The sequence below is a fragment of the Eretmochelys imbricata genome, chromosome 7, assembly GCF_965152235.1.
Source record: "Eretmochelys imbricata isolate rEreImb1 chromosome 7, rEreImb1.hap1, whole genome shotgun sequence".
In the NCBI taxonomy this organism is placed as follows: domain Eukaryota; kingdom Metazoa; phylum Chordata; order Testudines; family Cheloniidae; genus Eretmochelys; species Eretmochelys imbricata.
In genome coordinates, this window is record NC_135578.1 from 116,292,777 (window position 1) to 116,308,350 (window position 15,574).

Sequence of the window (15,574 nt, forward strand, 5' to 3'; positions counted from 1 at the left end):
CACTCGCTCTCACCCACCCTCACTCACTTGCTCATTTTCACTGGATGGGTGAGGGAGGGGGTGAGGGCTCTGGCTGGGGGTGCAGGCTCGGGCTCCGGGCTGGGGCAGAGGGTTGGGGTGCAGGGGGTGGGGTGAGGGCTCCATCTGGGAGTGTTTGCTCTGGGGCGGGGCCAGGGATGAGGGGTTTGGAGTGTGGGGGGGGGCTCAAGGCTGAGGCAGGGAGTTGGGGTGCGGGAGGGGGTGTGGGGTGCAGGCTCTGGGAGCGAGTTAGGGTGCAGGAGGAAGCTCTGGGCTGGGGCAGGGGGTTCTGGGTGGGCTCCGGATGGCACTTACCTGAGGCGGCTCCCGGAAGCAGTGACATGTCCTCTGGCCCCTAGCCGCAGGGGCGGCCAGGGAGGCTTTGTGCACTGCCCTTGCCCGCATGCATCTTGGTTCCCAGCCAATGAGAGCTGCAGAGCCGGCGCTCAGGGCAGGGGAAGCGTGCAGAGCCTCTCTGGTCTAGGGGCCAGAGGACATGTCGCTGCTTCCCAGAAGCTATGTGGAGCCGGCGCCAGCAGGGAGCCCGCATTAGTCCCAGGAGCCCCATTGCACCACCGACCAGACTTTTGACAGCCCGGTCAGCTGTGCTGACCGGATCCGCCAGGGTCCCTTTTCGACTGGGCGTTCCGGTCAAAAACCGGACACCTGGCAACCCTAATCTGATCTGAAGCCCACTAAACTCAATGGAAAGACTCTCATTGACTTCAGTGGGTTTTAGATCGGGCCCTTCGTTCATTTAAAGTATTTGTAGGACTCGTGACTGGATTTATATCTGACACACAAGGTGGGTGAGGTAATATCTTTTACTGGACCAACCTGTATTGCATTTATATTCACAGCAGCAGTGCAAGCTTTCCCAGACTGTACCAAAAATTTGCATCCATCTCAACCTCAAAAAAAAAAAATCTGCCCGGGTTGAGACAAAATAATTTCCTCGCCATAACCCATTCAATCCTTGCCCTCTCTGCTGAGGCAGCACCATTTATGATGGTTTTTTTGTGACCTGGGCATGTGTTCATTAGGAGGTGGACCAAGACTACTAACTCAGTCTATCTCAAGCCCCCAAGAGCCCCAAGGTAAGAGCTTTTGGCCATGAGTACAGTTAGGCTGTAAGTTAGAAGAAGGTTTCTACCTATCAGAGGAGGGAGCCTCCCCAGTAGGAGTTGTGGGGGCAAGACACCTAACTGGCTTTAAGATAGAGCTTGATAAATGTATGGTTGGGATTATATGACATGGTTCCCGCAATAACAATGGAGTGGACTCGATGACCCAGAAGGTCCCTTCCAATCCTATGTTCTTATGGTCACCAATGAGCCTAGATTCAACCCAGTATTCTAGCAGGGACATTATTGTCCCCATCACTACCCCCCGAGCCACCTATTCTTCCCGTACTGGTTACAAAAAATAGTTTAAAAAAACCCCTTGAAACAACCAAAACCCATTGAGACAAACCCTGTTCAAGAGGTACCATCATGGTTTACAGACCCCAAATGAAACCAAAATGGCATCCTCTGGCAATGGCAATTGTCCCTCGGAGAGATCCACTTGGAAGCTGGGAAAGCAGAGATTTAACACGAGGAGGTGAATAGTTCCCCATGACTGCACTGTGGAGGAGAATGAGAAAGACAGTGCCTGCAGTCTTCCCCAAAGTCAGTCTAAAAGGGCTTCACCCACAACAAAGCTGTGGAAATGAAAGCAGACAACAGTTCACACTTATATAGATTTCCTGTATAAACTGCTTTACAAACAGACTATCTGGTGGGTAAGGATTGTCCCTATTTTACAGATGGGAAAACTGGGGCAGGAAAGTCAAGTGGCCTGCCAAAGTCAGGAGGGGAAGCTACAGTCAGAGCCAGGATGAACAGATGCTCAGACAACCCCTCTCCCTTGAAATAGCTGTGCGGTCCTAGGGAGTCGGTCAGTCACTCTCTCTCTCTCTCACACACACACACACAATTTTGTAAAGTCTGCACATTTTAATCGCAAGGTATCAAATAATTCTACAATCTCACCAGATCAAAATCAAGGTCTACGTGATTTTCACCCCAGCTAATGTTCAACATATACCCCTGTTTAAATAACTTGAATGGGACTCCTAATGTGAGTACGCTTATGCATGTGCTTAACAGCTTTCAGGACTAGGGCTACAGTGGAGTGTGTTATTCAGAGCTGGAATGCTTCACGGTCCAAGGGAGCCTTCAGGAGAGTTGCGAGGGTGGGAAAGAAGGGTACTTGATGAACTTGAATTGGAGGCTCATCCAAATGTAAGGGCAGTATGAAAAAAAAAAGCATAAAGGGAACAGCCCGGAGAGAAGGTTGGAGGGAGAATATGTAGAGGAACGTTATGTTCCCACACAGATTAGCTACACATAATAAAAAAAAAATCAATAAAAAGAAAGCTAAATACCACACTGAACAAAGGGCAATATGGTGTTAATTGAATAACTGAGTAAGGATATAAATTACACACAAAAACCTACATTAAAATAATGTTAAGGTTGAATAGTCAAGCACTCAAAAGTTAGGAAAGGTCAGAATTAAGATTGCTTGTACAATGTTAATTCTGCCCCATTGTACATATGCATTGTGATGCACTTTAGCTACACAATCACTAGTTTTATAAAGACACCACATTGCCTGGGATCAAGCAGCGGGAGAACTGAGAGTACAGGACAGTCTCACTGCTTTCAGTTCTTGTGCCCAGCACCAGAATGGCTCTTAACAGGGAGAAGAAGCAATTGCAGGAAAAGTTCTGCTCAGCTCCCACAGTGGAGCATGCTCAGGATTTTCATGGGTGCAGCACAAGTCTTCTCTCTGACTCCAAGGTAACCCACCTGCTACATTTCACATCCTTGCTCTGAAACACGGAAGCACTAGACAGACAGTTGTGCGAATTTTAAAACACCGGCCAAACAATGCATTTTCCCCTAAGTTTCTTCTTGGAAAGAGCTGAACTGTTTTTGCAGACGCTTAAAAACAAAACCACAAACCATCACCTCTGCCTATAACGACCATCCTGTGTCCTTCCAGGAGATATGCACAATCTCTGGAGGAGACTGCTCAGTGGATGTGCATAAGATGGTATCCTCTGGCCACACTCCCTCTATAAGCAGTGCAAGCCCTGGTCTGGACAGAGCTTAGCCCTTAGGATCCTTAGAGTCAACAGACTTGGGCTGGCAGAGCTCACAGTGGCTCTCTAAAAATTGTTATCTAGACAACGCTTTGACGTGGCAGCTTGGGTTCTGAAGCCTAGGCATAGGGGTGGGCTTCCAAGCCTCAGCCCCAGCCCAAGCCGCAATTTCAAAGTGCTGTCTCCACAGCTATTTTTAGAGAGCTAGCTCTGATCCCGCTAACCCACGCCTGTTGACCTGAGCTGGGATGCTTGCTGAGGACTAGACTTCCCCTTACAGGCCCACAGCAGAGCAGTGGTTGCATCTATTTTCCACCTCTGTCATGTCACCCTCTTTTCCTTGCCAGAGGCTTCTGCTATCAAACACCACAGATAATTCAGGTGGGTGAGGTAATATCTTTTATTGGACCAACTTCTGTGGGTGAGAGGGACAAGCTTCCGAGATAAAAAATGCTACGTCACTGACTTTGCCTCTCTAATATCCTGGGACTGACAGGGAAACAACCACCCTGCATACCACAGATAATCAACACATTTCAAATGGCTGCTCATCCTTTCAGCTATTACGCAAGATGCTAAGCTGTTGAATAAGAGGAATCCTGTCCAAGACTCATTTTATCTGTCCTATAAAAATATATTAAGTTTCAATTTCAAAGCAAGAACTAACCATCAACTACAATGCAACATTTGCTGTTAATAATTGGCTGATTTATAAAGATGTAATTAATTTTGATGGCTTGTCAGTATGTGACATTGTAAAAACACAAATTAATAAAATATCTGGTTCAATCTAAAGTACAACTAAAAGAAAATGAATGGGTTTCATATTTAACGTTAAATGTCCATTAGCAACTGCAGGGCACATCTGTCTCCAGGGATATCAAACAGAGGTTGGACAAGTATTTTATTATGCAACAACAGAATTCCCTGCCAGTAGAATAAACGCATATCAGCAGACTTCAGATTTGTAGTGCCTTTTGTTTTATCTTATGGTGGTTTTACTTTCTATTGCTCATTATCTGACCTGATTTTATGGTAGTGTTTACTCCAGATTCGTTTGCAAAAGGAAGTTACTTTGCAAGCATGGTCAAAATATTACATGTGCATACAAACAAACCCAATCCCGTGAGAGGCTAAGCACCCACAAATCCCAAGCGGATGTTAACAGGATATGAGGTTGCTCATTACATTACAAAAATCAAGGCCACAATTAGCAAAACTGTATTGCTTTAACATGCAGTGAAGTGGTAGAAAACTAGCAAACGTTGTTATTACCACCTGAAAATTAGACACACTATTACGCCTAATTACATACTATGAAAGATATATTATGTAGCTGGCATCTGGAATATTCTTATGTTATGCTATGTGGGATTCACTAAAATCAAAACAGTGTCATTTCTTAGCTGCTAGTCCATCCTGTATACTGTCAAAGCAATAAAACCCTTTTTAAAACTGCTTTATGAGCATAAAGACGCATTGCCTAGTAGTCTTAAAATAAAAACTTGAAGGGCTTGTAGTTCCACTTATAATTCTTTGAGATTTTGGAGATCCAGATGAATGCTGTTTCTAACGGTTTAATCCCCCGGTGCTGAAAGGACATACAATAGCACATACACATCAGAGCATTACCGCAGCTGCCATGGCTTTGTAACAGCTCCTGTTAGACACCTGGAACCAGTTCTCAGGGGAGACGGTGCAACCATTTGCCTCACATGTTCTCAAACCAGGCCCCAAAAGCAACGGGTACTCGATGTGCCATAACTATAGCAGTTACTTTGGGACCGCTGCTAACACTGCCCTACAGAATATTCTACACCATAATGCCCTGTTACAGTGATTCTCTATCAGTGGGCCACGCAACGCTCAACGTACTCTGTGGAGCTTGCTTTTGTCACAACAGTGAAGTATTTGTCCATTTTAAAGCAGGACAGGAGGGGAGACAAAAGTGGACAGCAGAGATCTGTGCAACGTCCTCTCTCCCTCCCCTTGCGGGGCCACACATCGGGGGAGGGTCCCAGAGCTGAGGCTACTGCCTGAGCCCAAATGTCTACACTGCCATTTTACAGCCCTGCAGCCTGAGCCATATAAGCTCGAGGCTGCTGACCTGAGCCAGCCATGGGTGTTTTATTGTAGTGTAGACATACCCCCTGTGTCTGTCTGCAGAGCTGGAGCAAAGAGGAGCTGTGAGATTAAGTCACCAATCATCAGCAGCTGCTGCCATCCCTGCCTAACACTGTTTAGCAAGTGAAAACATGAAGGAAGGTGCAGGGGAGGGACATGGGTTGCAAGTTGATTCTGAACATTGGCATTTCCAGACTTTGGAATGCTTCACGTTACAACCTTAAAGTTCTTTTAACACAGTTCCCTCCTCCCCTCTGCCCTGCTGAGTTCCCACCTCCTCGCCTTCCTTAATGGGATATTTTTAAATGCAGCCAATCACTGTAGTTAGGACTGGGAAGGTGAGGCACTGGCATCTAGGTTGGGAGGAGGCTGTAGATTAGGAGGCTGAGAGCAGCTGTGTCTAGGACAGGATCTTTGTATTTAAAAAGCAGTGCATGATAGGAAAAAGTTTGAGAAGTTGTGCTCCCCTATGTAATATGGGACATAGGAGTGGTTATGGGACCTGAAAAAGTATAATCATTTTATATTTTGTTTCTCTGTTTCTACAATCTGAGCAAAATGTTTACATTTATGACTAGTTCTTGGCAGCACAATTTTGCAATCAACTCCAAGACACAGATTTAACCAAATATTAAAGATTTTATAAATTGTATTAAGATTCTGCTCAGCAAAGATGTTTTAGATTAGTAATGCACCCTACTTACACAGAGAGAGAGACAAAATAATCCATTTCCTATACATTTGTTGCTGACAGTATTGCCAAACCTAATTGTTCAAAAATCATGAGATTGGAGATTAAAAACTAATAGTTTGGGGGATTCTTTTTATTTCCCTTCTGGTTTTTAACATCTGGGATATGTGGGTCACATTTTCCATTTTTTCCCCTACAACCGTGAGGTCTAGAAACCTTTAAGGAAAAAAAACCCCAAACAATCCCAAAACCAAAAAACGAAAGTTGTGATTCTCACATACACATTCATATGACTCCAGGAGCTGAGGCTTTAAGAAACACATCAAATATCATGAGATTCACAATAAAATTGCAAAAGCCGGCACAACTGTATTGCTACTATTTAGTTCAGCCAATCTGTTATCTCTGTAACCTTTAGCATCCAGGAACAGACAGTAACAGAGTTGTCTGTCGTTAGCATCTGGACACCTGGATTAGTTGAATAACCCTATCTATGAGAGCGATGAAAAGGCTAAATAGAAAACATGTCCATTAGAAGACTCAAAGAATATGTTGATTGCTTATTCAAAGCCAAAATTGCTCATAAAGTGCAGTTTGGTAAATTATCTTTCTATTCTATTTTGAATTACACTTGTGGAGTGATTGATTTAAATTATGCTTGCTCATGCATATATTTGGACTGTTGCACCTGGTGTGAGTTTAAATAGATTAGGCAAAGGTACTGTGCTTCAAAGGTGTGCAAAATTTAATCTGTTTTGTGGAATTCAGTATGAAAATTTTACATCTTCTGTGATTATGCATATGAATCTGGCATTACATGTAAGTTTGTTGAGATGACATTTTTTCCAATCGGAACATTGAGAAAACATGAATTTGTGAAAATTTCCAAGGTAAAACTTGTTTTCACTTTAACAATATAATTAAAAAATGAGCATATTTCAGTAAAGTTTTCTGAAAATAATGATCCATTTAGTGCATTTAGTGCATAAAAATAAACCAAAAGGACTTAATATACAGGAGTACTCTAAAACGATTTCTATTTTGCACTACTCTTTAGTTATGATAATTTATGACAGCTGTGTATGTCAGAGTATGCTATTTTTGGTAAATTACAACTCATGTCTGAATCAATTTTTCTAACATAGCACGCAAACTTGTAATTCTTCATTCAGGACTATGTACATGGTAAGTTTGAGGACTTTAAAAAAGCCATTTTTGAGTTATCTGAACACAAAACATTATATTCTGTTAAAAGTAGGAAACATATCTTCTCCCCAATGCTTCATTAGTTCCAGAACAGCTGGACTAATGTTTCTAAACTTTTTAAAAAAAATATTCACCATTTGGCGGAAAGAGAAAAAAAACTCCAACCCCATATTATCTACGAAGAGCTAACAAAAATCAATAAGGTCTTAGGGCCAAACCTTGCCTTCAGAGAAATGTGCACAACTTCAGCAATCTTCCGTGAGCATCTTTGGGCACACGAGGGCAAAAACTGTCCCCTAGAATTAAAAGAGCTCCACAACCATACCTATAACAGTGCTGCAATTAGGGTCACAAGTACAGCGATGATAAACCCCAGTAATATAAAACAGATTAACTAGTAAAATCAAGGTTTATATTCTTTTGTTCTTCTAACCCCCAGAAAATGTAGGGTTAAAATTAATTGTTAAATAAGCTCACCCCTTTCATCACTGAGGATGCGTACTTTGGTGAAAAGGTGTATGGGGAAACATTTGTCTTTTGTCTGAATTATACTCCAGGACCCTTTTTTCCTCAGAGCTCTATGATGAATATTTTCTTTGGTTTTTGCAGGAGGATTTGCTGGGTCAGACGATTTTTGGACATTTGCAGAAGGGAGGGGCGGGAACTGCACCTTGATTATTTAGGTTCTGAAATCCTGTGCACCAGAGGTTTTCTTGCTGAGCTTTGGTCAGAACAGATAAAAGACTTAGATGACGTTTCACAGTAAAATCAGTTGATTACAGGGGCACTGAAAATCTGACCTGCTTTAATGCATTTAAACAATGGGGGCATAAATCCTTCATAATCCAAATTCTACATTAAAAGCCCACCATTATGTTACTGAGAACTTAAAAGAAAACATTAGCAAATGCTTATTTGGGACCTAGACAGAACAGTCGTGTATGTTTGGCACTGGGGGTTATACCCTTATTCAGCCTATTACACAAAGCTAACCATTCGGTGGAGGATAGAATGCAAATACTCACTATTTATTGCACAGCTGTAAAGGCTGGGATTTTCAAAGCTGTCTAAGGAACTGAGATGCCCGATTCCCACTGCAAGTCCTTTAGCCTCCTAGGTGCTATTCCCCCATTGGTTCTGTTTATATGCATCAACAGTTCTTTACACTTGCAGTTGTTAGACAAAAAGTTGCATCTCATCTAATGCTGCTGAGACATTTCTTATTAATCGGTCCAGCCTATGTTGCACAGGTCTGGGAGTGCCTCATCTGGGACAACAGACCTTGCAGAAATCAACTAAATGTTTTGTTTTCTTTACAGAGAGTTTTGTTCAATTTGACCAGCTCAAACCATGAAACCACTGTCATGAATCACAAGCCAGGGCAACTGCATAAAAACAACACAGCTAGGATTGTGGCATTCAGAGTGCTTCACTATTTTGCTACCTCATATTTGATTTACATTCACACTGATGCCAGCACCTTCAGTTTTGCTCAGAGATTGTTCTGTGTTATTATACGTCCGTATTTTCCCGGCCATGTCCGGCTTTTTGGTTCTTAAATTGCAATCTGGGAGGAATTTTTAAATATTTAAAAATGACTGGGATTTTGCCATTATTATTTTTCTCCAAAGAAGAGTCGATCATTCAAGCAAGAAAGTGAATGTTGATCACTCGAGAGAGTGCCCACTTTTTCCCCCTAGCTCCCAGCGCTTGTGCCGCAAAACAGCTGTTTTGCACAGCTGGGAGGGACGGGGGAGGAGGGGGAACGCTGTGTGCTCAGGGGAGGAGGCGGGGCTGGGGCAGGGATTTGTGGAAAGGGTCCAATGGGGCAGGGAGGGGGTGGAGTTGGGGTGGGGACTTTGGGGAAGGGATTGGAATGGGGGCGGGGAAGGGGTGGAGTTGGGGCAGGGTGTGAGCAAATACCCGCCCTGTGGATTGTTCTCTTCTTTGAATGTTCAAATATGGTAACCCTAGTGTTATATGGCATCTGTTTGCTGTGCAATTTCCAGGTACTGTAATAACTGGCTTTTCTTTACAACTCTCTCATGTAATGCCCTCCTTCCATTTGAGTCAGAGAAGTTAGAGATGGAAAAGACACTACTTAGGCAAAGCCGGCCCCTTGTAAGTACAGGATATAGTGTCTCTGATAGTGAATGTGTCAGATATAAAACTCCATTTACTCTTGAATTCTGCAGTGATGCTCACTGGTTTCAAGATTTCTTTTGTACCACTTTGTACCATTTTTCTCGAAGCAGTGTTGTATGTACAGTCATAGTGTTTGAGGACCATTTTGTAAATACGACTATAGCTTTATAAATTAATAATATGTCAATCATACCAATTCCCCTTATTTTTAGAGATATGCGCTCATCTGTCTTCCAACAGTGGCCAAAGCCAGGTACTTCAGAGGGAATGGACAGAACAGGCAATCATCGAATGATCCATCCCCTGTCCTCCACTCCCAGCTTCTGACAGTCAGAGGTTTAGGGACACCCATAGCATGGGGCTGCATCCCTGACCATCTTGGCTAATAGCCATTGATGGACCTATCCTCCATGAACTGATCTAATTCTTTTTTGAACCCCGTTATAGTTTTGGCCTTCACAACATCGCCTGGCAAAGAGTTCCACAGGTTGACTTTGTGTTGTGTGAAGAAGTACTTCCTTTGTTGGCAGTGGTAATTGTGTCCTAGACAGCAAGAGAGACCATTCAGAGTTGCACTGCAGAGAGTGGAACACTTCTCTGAGTACATAGTTTTGTTTTACAAGACAAGGCCGATACAGAAGATGGAGGGGCTGAAGCCTCCAGGGACAGTAAACCTGGAAGCTAAGAATTTAGCTCAGGCATGGAAGAACTGGAAAGAGGAATTTAATCTCTATGTACGTATCGCTATGGTGGATAAAGAGGAGGCTTTCAAAATAAAACTGTTCTGTTACCTCATTAGAGAAAGGGGGAGAGGGATAAGTGAGATTCTGTGTGCAGAATTTCCCCGAGCTCAATGCACCTTAGAAGCAATAATGGGCGGGTTTTGATAGTCACCATACCCCCTATAAAAATGAAATGGTGGAAAGATACAATTTCTTTAGTTGGGATCAAGCAGTTGGGGAGAGTACAGATAAGCACAGCAGCAGTTTAAAAGTTTGGAAATATTAAAGACTCGTTGATAAGAGATCGGATAGTGTGTGGGATACAAAATTCACAAGTATGAGAGCGGTTGCAGAGGGAAGCTGACTTAACTGTAGAGAAAAGTTTGGAGATATGCAGGGCTGAAGAGCTGTCCAAGGAGAGGATTAGAACCCTGGAAGGACAGTCAGCAGACACTGCCCATGCAGTACATAAGAAACAGAAATCAAAATCAGATACAACATCAATAGATGACAATGGTACAGACACATGCAAGTATTGTGGGAGAAAACATGTAAGAGAGAAAGAGAAGTGCCTGGCTTATGGGAAAAAATGCCATATCTGTGACAAATGTAATAATTTTGTAGCCAAGTGTTTGTCCAGAGAGAGGAAAAACAAATCCATGCTACACACAGTAACTGAAGAGAGCAACAGTGAGCATGAGGACATTATGTGGTTTACCAAACAGCTGGTAAACACAGTGCAGGAGGGCCCTAGTGAGCATTAGAAACAGTTATATGCAGCCATGTTATTTGGGAGAAAAGCGATACTGTTTCAAAATTGCAGAGCAAGTTGTAACATTATCCCAACCAGTCTGGTGAACCCAGACATATGGTTGGAAGAGACTAACCAGCTGTTAACAATGTACAACCTTACCACTTTAAAGCCCATGGAGAAACGTAAAACTAAGAAATCCAAGAAACACAAAGTAATACAGACTGGACTTTGTGGTCAAAGATGAGACAGCAGTACTGCTTCTGGACAGCAGGGCCACCCAAGCCATGGACCGGATAAAAGTACAGCTCCAGAACAAAGGAAGTGGATAGTGGGGTGACTGAAGATACCTCGGATGGTATTACCTGGGACCGGGAGATGATACAGAGGGAGTATAGACATGTGTTTCAGGGAGGCAGATGGCTAGATGGTGTTTATAAAATAGAGACGGACATCAGTGTGAAGCCAGTTAAATTGCCAAAAAGAAGAGTACCGGTCGCATTACTACAGCCACTGAAAGACAAACTGCAGAACCTGCAGAACTGTGGAATTATACAGCCTGTAGGGAAGGGCACAGGCAGGATAGGCATTTTTATGGTGGTAAGACAGACATACAGAAGACTGAGAACATGCAAAGACCAAAGCCTTTAAACCAAACTTTAGAACGGAACCATTTGCCTCTGACTACAGTTGAGGCCATATTACCAGATCTATCTAAAGTGAGACTTTTTCCAAGCATGTGATGTAAAAACGTATTCTGGCACATTGAACTGGATGAAGAATCAAGTTACTTGACAACCTTCGCAGCTCAGCTGGGGAGATACCAATGATTAATGATGCTACCAGGGCATCCTGAAAGCAATGGCAAAGTGGAATCAGCAGTAAAAAGTGCTAAGAAACTGTTGGAAAAAAATGAAAACTGCAGAGGCTGACCCATACGTAGCACTACTAGATCACAGAAATACTCCCTCGCAAGGCCTAAATTGTAGTCCAGCCCCAAAGACTGATGCACTGTAGAATGAAGACACTCTTGCTGAGGAGCGAAAGGTTGTTAGTACCAGGGTACTCAGGTGCTTCGCTTGCTGAACTGCACAGAAACCAACCAAAAAGACCAGCGTTTTACCACAGCAGATCCGCAAGAGATCAGCCAGATCTGGAGCCAGGTGACTGAGTGGTGGGGTTCCAGGAAGGCTGAAGAGCAACAGAGTGCTATTCGTAGGGGTGGGGCAGAGCTAAAAAGTGTGGGGAGAGACACCTCAGAAAGTGGGAATGGAGCTCCGAAGGAGAGAGGACTATGGAAAAGCCTACCACAAGGTGGAGAGAGGAGGTCACCCGAGGCCCCAAAGGGAGGGGGAAAGGAGAGGAGGACCCAATGTGAGAGAGACATGGAAAGAGACAGATGGAGAAACCAGGGAAAGAAGGGCCCAGGGATGAATATGAAAGGAAGGGGGAACAGCTAGGAGAGGAAAAGAGAGAGAATTGGAGATGCCTATGGGATGAGGAGAGGGACCCCAGGAAGGAGAGTGGTGCAGACCTGGAAAATGCAAGAAGGATCAAAGAGGGAAGACGGCCCCCCCGGACAGAGATGGAGTGAGAGGGGAGAGACAGAGGAGGAGAGAAGATAATTGGCTAACTACCTGCAATGCCTACTGGACGCTTGCAAGAATGGATGCCAATGTCCAAGTCAGCATCCCCATCTTTAAGCCTCAGTGAGTATTCACAGTGCATGTCCCAGACCCCCATCCCACCCCAACTAGTAAAATTAAAGAAAGAAGAGTAGGCTTGACACTCCCGATCTAGCCATAGCGAAAAAACAAGCAGTGGCCTTTTAACAGAACACAACAAAAACTCTAATTAAAAAATCCCTTCAAGCCTCCTTTATACCCCATAATGAAGCAAAAAATGGCAAAAACCCAATTTAAAAACATGTCTTTGTGACATAAATTTGAAAGAATATGTGCCAACTAGAACAACAGGATGGGTCTATTTTTTGATATCTGAATTTCCACAGTTTTCTTAACCAATGTTCGTATTACATAATTGCATATTTTAAGTATTCCTTCTATGTTGTATATTTTAAAAATAGATACATGTTTATATACTTATTACTGCTATATTCACACACATTATTTATACACATATATTAATCATGGTAATCGCAGAACAGATCTGGCTGCAACTGAAGTCAATTGCAAAGCTCTTTGTGAATTCAGTGAGAACAGAATCAACCCTCTTATGTCTCCTTTTGGTTATGTTTACTTTAAAAACATAATAGTGGGTTGACGAATAGTCTTCTTTAAAGGTTTCTCAATGCAAATTTGATTATTAAGATATGATATCAATATGATTTCCTGGGGGTAAAAGGAGGCCCAATTTGGCCAAAAGGTTTCAATCTCGGTTTTGTAGTTGTCTGTTATTCAGTTTTCTTAAAAAGGATCCAAATAGCAAAGATAATGCCATCTTATATATAAGTCTTTTGATATATATTTAACGTGCCTCTATTTTTAAAGAGCAGTAGTTCATGTGAATCACAGCAGAGTTTAGAGAATATATTCCTTCATGCGGAAAATGCATTATATCAAGCGATAATTATCAGAACTCTTTGGCATACAGAATATTAATTTATTGTCTTGAATAATAAAAAACAAATGTTATTCAATCAATTTCCAAAACTAAACATTAAATAGACGAGTGTTTAAATGCTTTAATCTTGAACACACACACCAAAAGCATTTTCGACAAAGGAGGCAATTTAATCTAAACTCTGTATTAGAAATTTTATATAATTTACCTTAAGATTTTCCTTTATTTCTGCCTTCAGTGTTAGTTTCGAGTAACTGACAGGTAACGTATTCAGAGCTCGCCATGGTAAAAGCAATTAGCGTGTTATGTTGGAAAATCAGAAACAGTTTTATTGAAAATATCTGATTCCACAGAATTGGATGGAGCAGCTGCAGAGCGAAAGAAAAAAAAAAGTGATGATATCAGTGCTCAATTTGTACCAGGGCTGAGCCCCGGCACCTTTAGGCTTGGCAGTTCATATCCCTGGCACCTCTGGCTTGCCACGTCGGTTATCAAAGTAAAACAACTTCTTGAGCCCCGGCACCTAATTGCTCAAGCGCTGGCGCCTTGGCTTTCATTACAAATTAAGCCCGGTACGATATCAACCATCTCCTCCACCTTCATCTAATGATTTTACTACATTACCCTCTCTCAGAAAAACAAAAACCAAACCAACAACCCCCCAAAAGATATTAACTGAAACGCTAAATCAACATGATAAAATTGTAAATCGAAAAGACACTGCTTTTTGTTTAAAACATATTCTTATTTCCCGTGCACTATTTTTTTGGGTCTGTTTTTCATATTTTTTCTTGAAAATGCACTCCTCAATAGCTTTATGTTCCTGAAAAAGGCCAGGTCTTATTTAGTTCTGTTGGTTACAGCATTAGATTATTCTACTTAATTCATTATATATTTGATACATCTTTTAATCACAAAATGTTTCTCAGGCCACAGATTGTGCTCACTTTCCTGTTTTGAAAGCACTTTCCCTACTGTGTGAACTACTGGAAATCAACGACAACGAAACGCTTTTCTATAATATTGTATGCTACTTATGTGTCTGGATTTTTCTCTGAACATTAAAAGCCTTCTTCAAAAGTAACTTCATATCCAGTACTAGTTGTAAAACAATGTATCATCCTTAATGTAATAGCTTTGATATTTCTCGATTCTGAAGAATTCTATTCACAAACATGATGCTTGATCTACATTTTATGAAAAAAAGTGTCAGTTCTTTAGCAAATAAGAAGATTTCTCAATTCAGCAACTTGGAAATGGTTTTGATGTTCTGATTCATTTTAGGGTTTTTTAAATGGCTCTGGGCATAATGGTTGTCAATAATATTAACAGAATTCTGCCTTTCATTTATTCACAGTTTAAAATGCTCAAAGAGTAATTAAATAGGGAAAATCAATAGCGTATGGAATCGCAAATATGAAATCTGCGAATACAGACTAACACGGCTGCTACTCTGAAGCGTATGGAATGTTTCTTAAAGTATAAAAACCCTGGTTCACAAAACCACAACCACAGCCGCGACCTGCCATGGACTGAATAGCTGGTTTAAAATAAAAGTTAACTGTTACAAGTAGATCTACACATTTTTCACTTTTTCTTTTGTAATGGAAATATTTGGGTTTTAAAATTAAACTTTAAAAAGACCACAAGAAACTACTAAAATACACCATCATACTTAGGAGATTAAAATACGGCCAGTGTTTTGGAGAGGACAGAAACCAGTGTCACTTCCACATGAGGAAGAGACAGGATGACATTATGCAATCTTACCTTTTTGTAACATTTAAGGGTGCCAGGAGGAGGTGCAGCCAGTAGCTGGTTTTGGTGTCACGCACACACCTCCCTAAAACATCCCATTGACATTCTAACTGCTTTCTGCATGCTGACTATTTACAAGCTTCCTCTTACAAAGTCATTACTTTAGGAGTGGAAAAACAAAACGAAACATCAGATCCAGGACTGGAGGACAGGTCACAAGGTCTCTTGCATTACACAAATGGAGTGTAAATGGCAAATAATATCAGTTGATGTTTATGCCATATGTTCTCGGTCTCTTCACATACCAGCACCACAGAGCCAGATCCATACCGATTCACTCCAAGGAACCCTACAAAGGAGGAGGTCCCAATCCAATTAGGCAAATTGTGCAAAAAAAAATTGATATACATCGACGAAATATCAGA

At 42.0% G+C, this 15,574-nt stretch overlaps 1 protein-coding gene across 1 annotated transcript in view; it reads right to left on the reverse strand.

Moving 5' to 3' along the window:
* RBM20 (RNA binding motif protein 20) overlaps nt 1-15,574 on the reverse strand; it is a 165,497-nt gene that overhangs the window by 31,293 nt on the left and 118,630 nt on the right. The gene's annotated exons all lie outside the window — the stretch shown is intronic.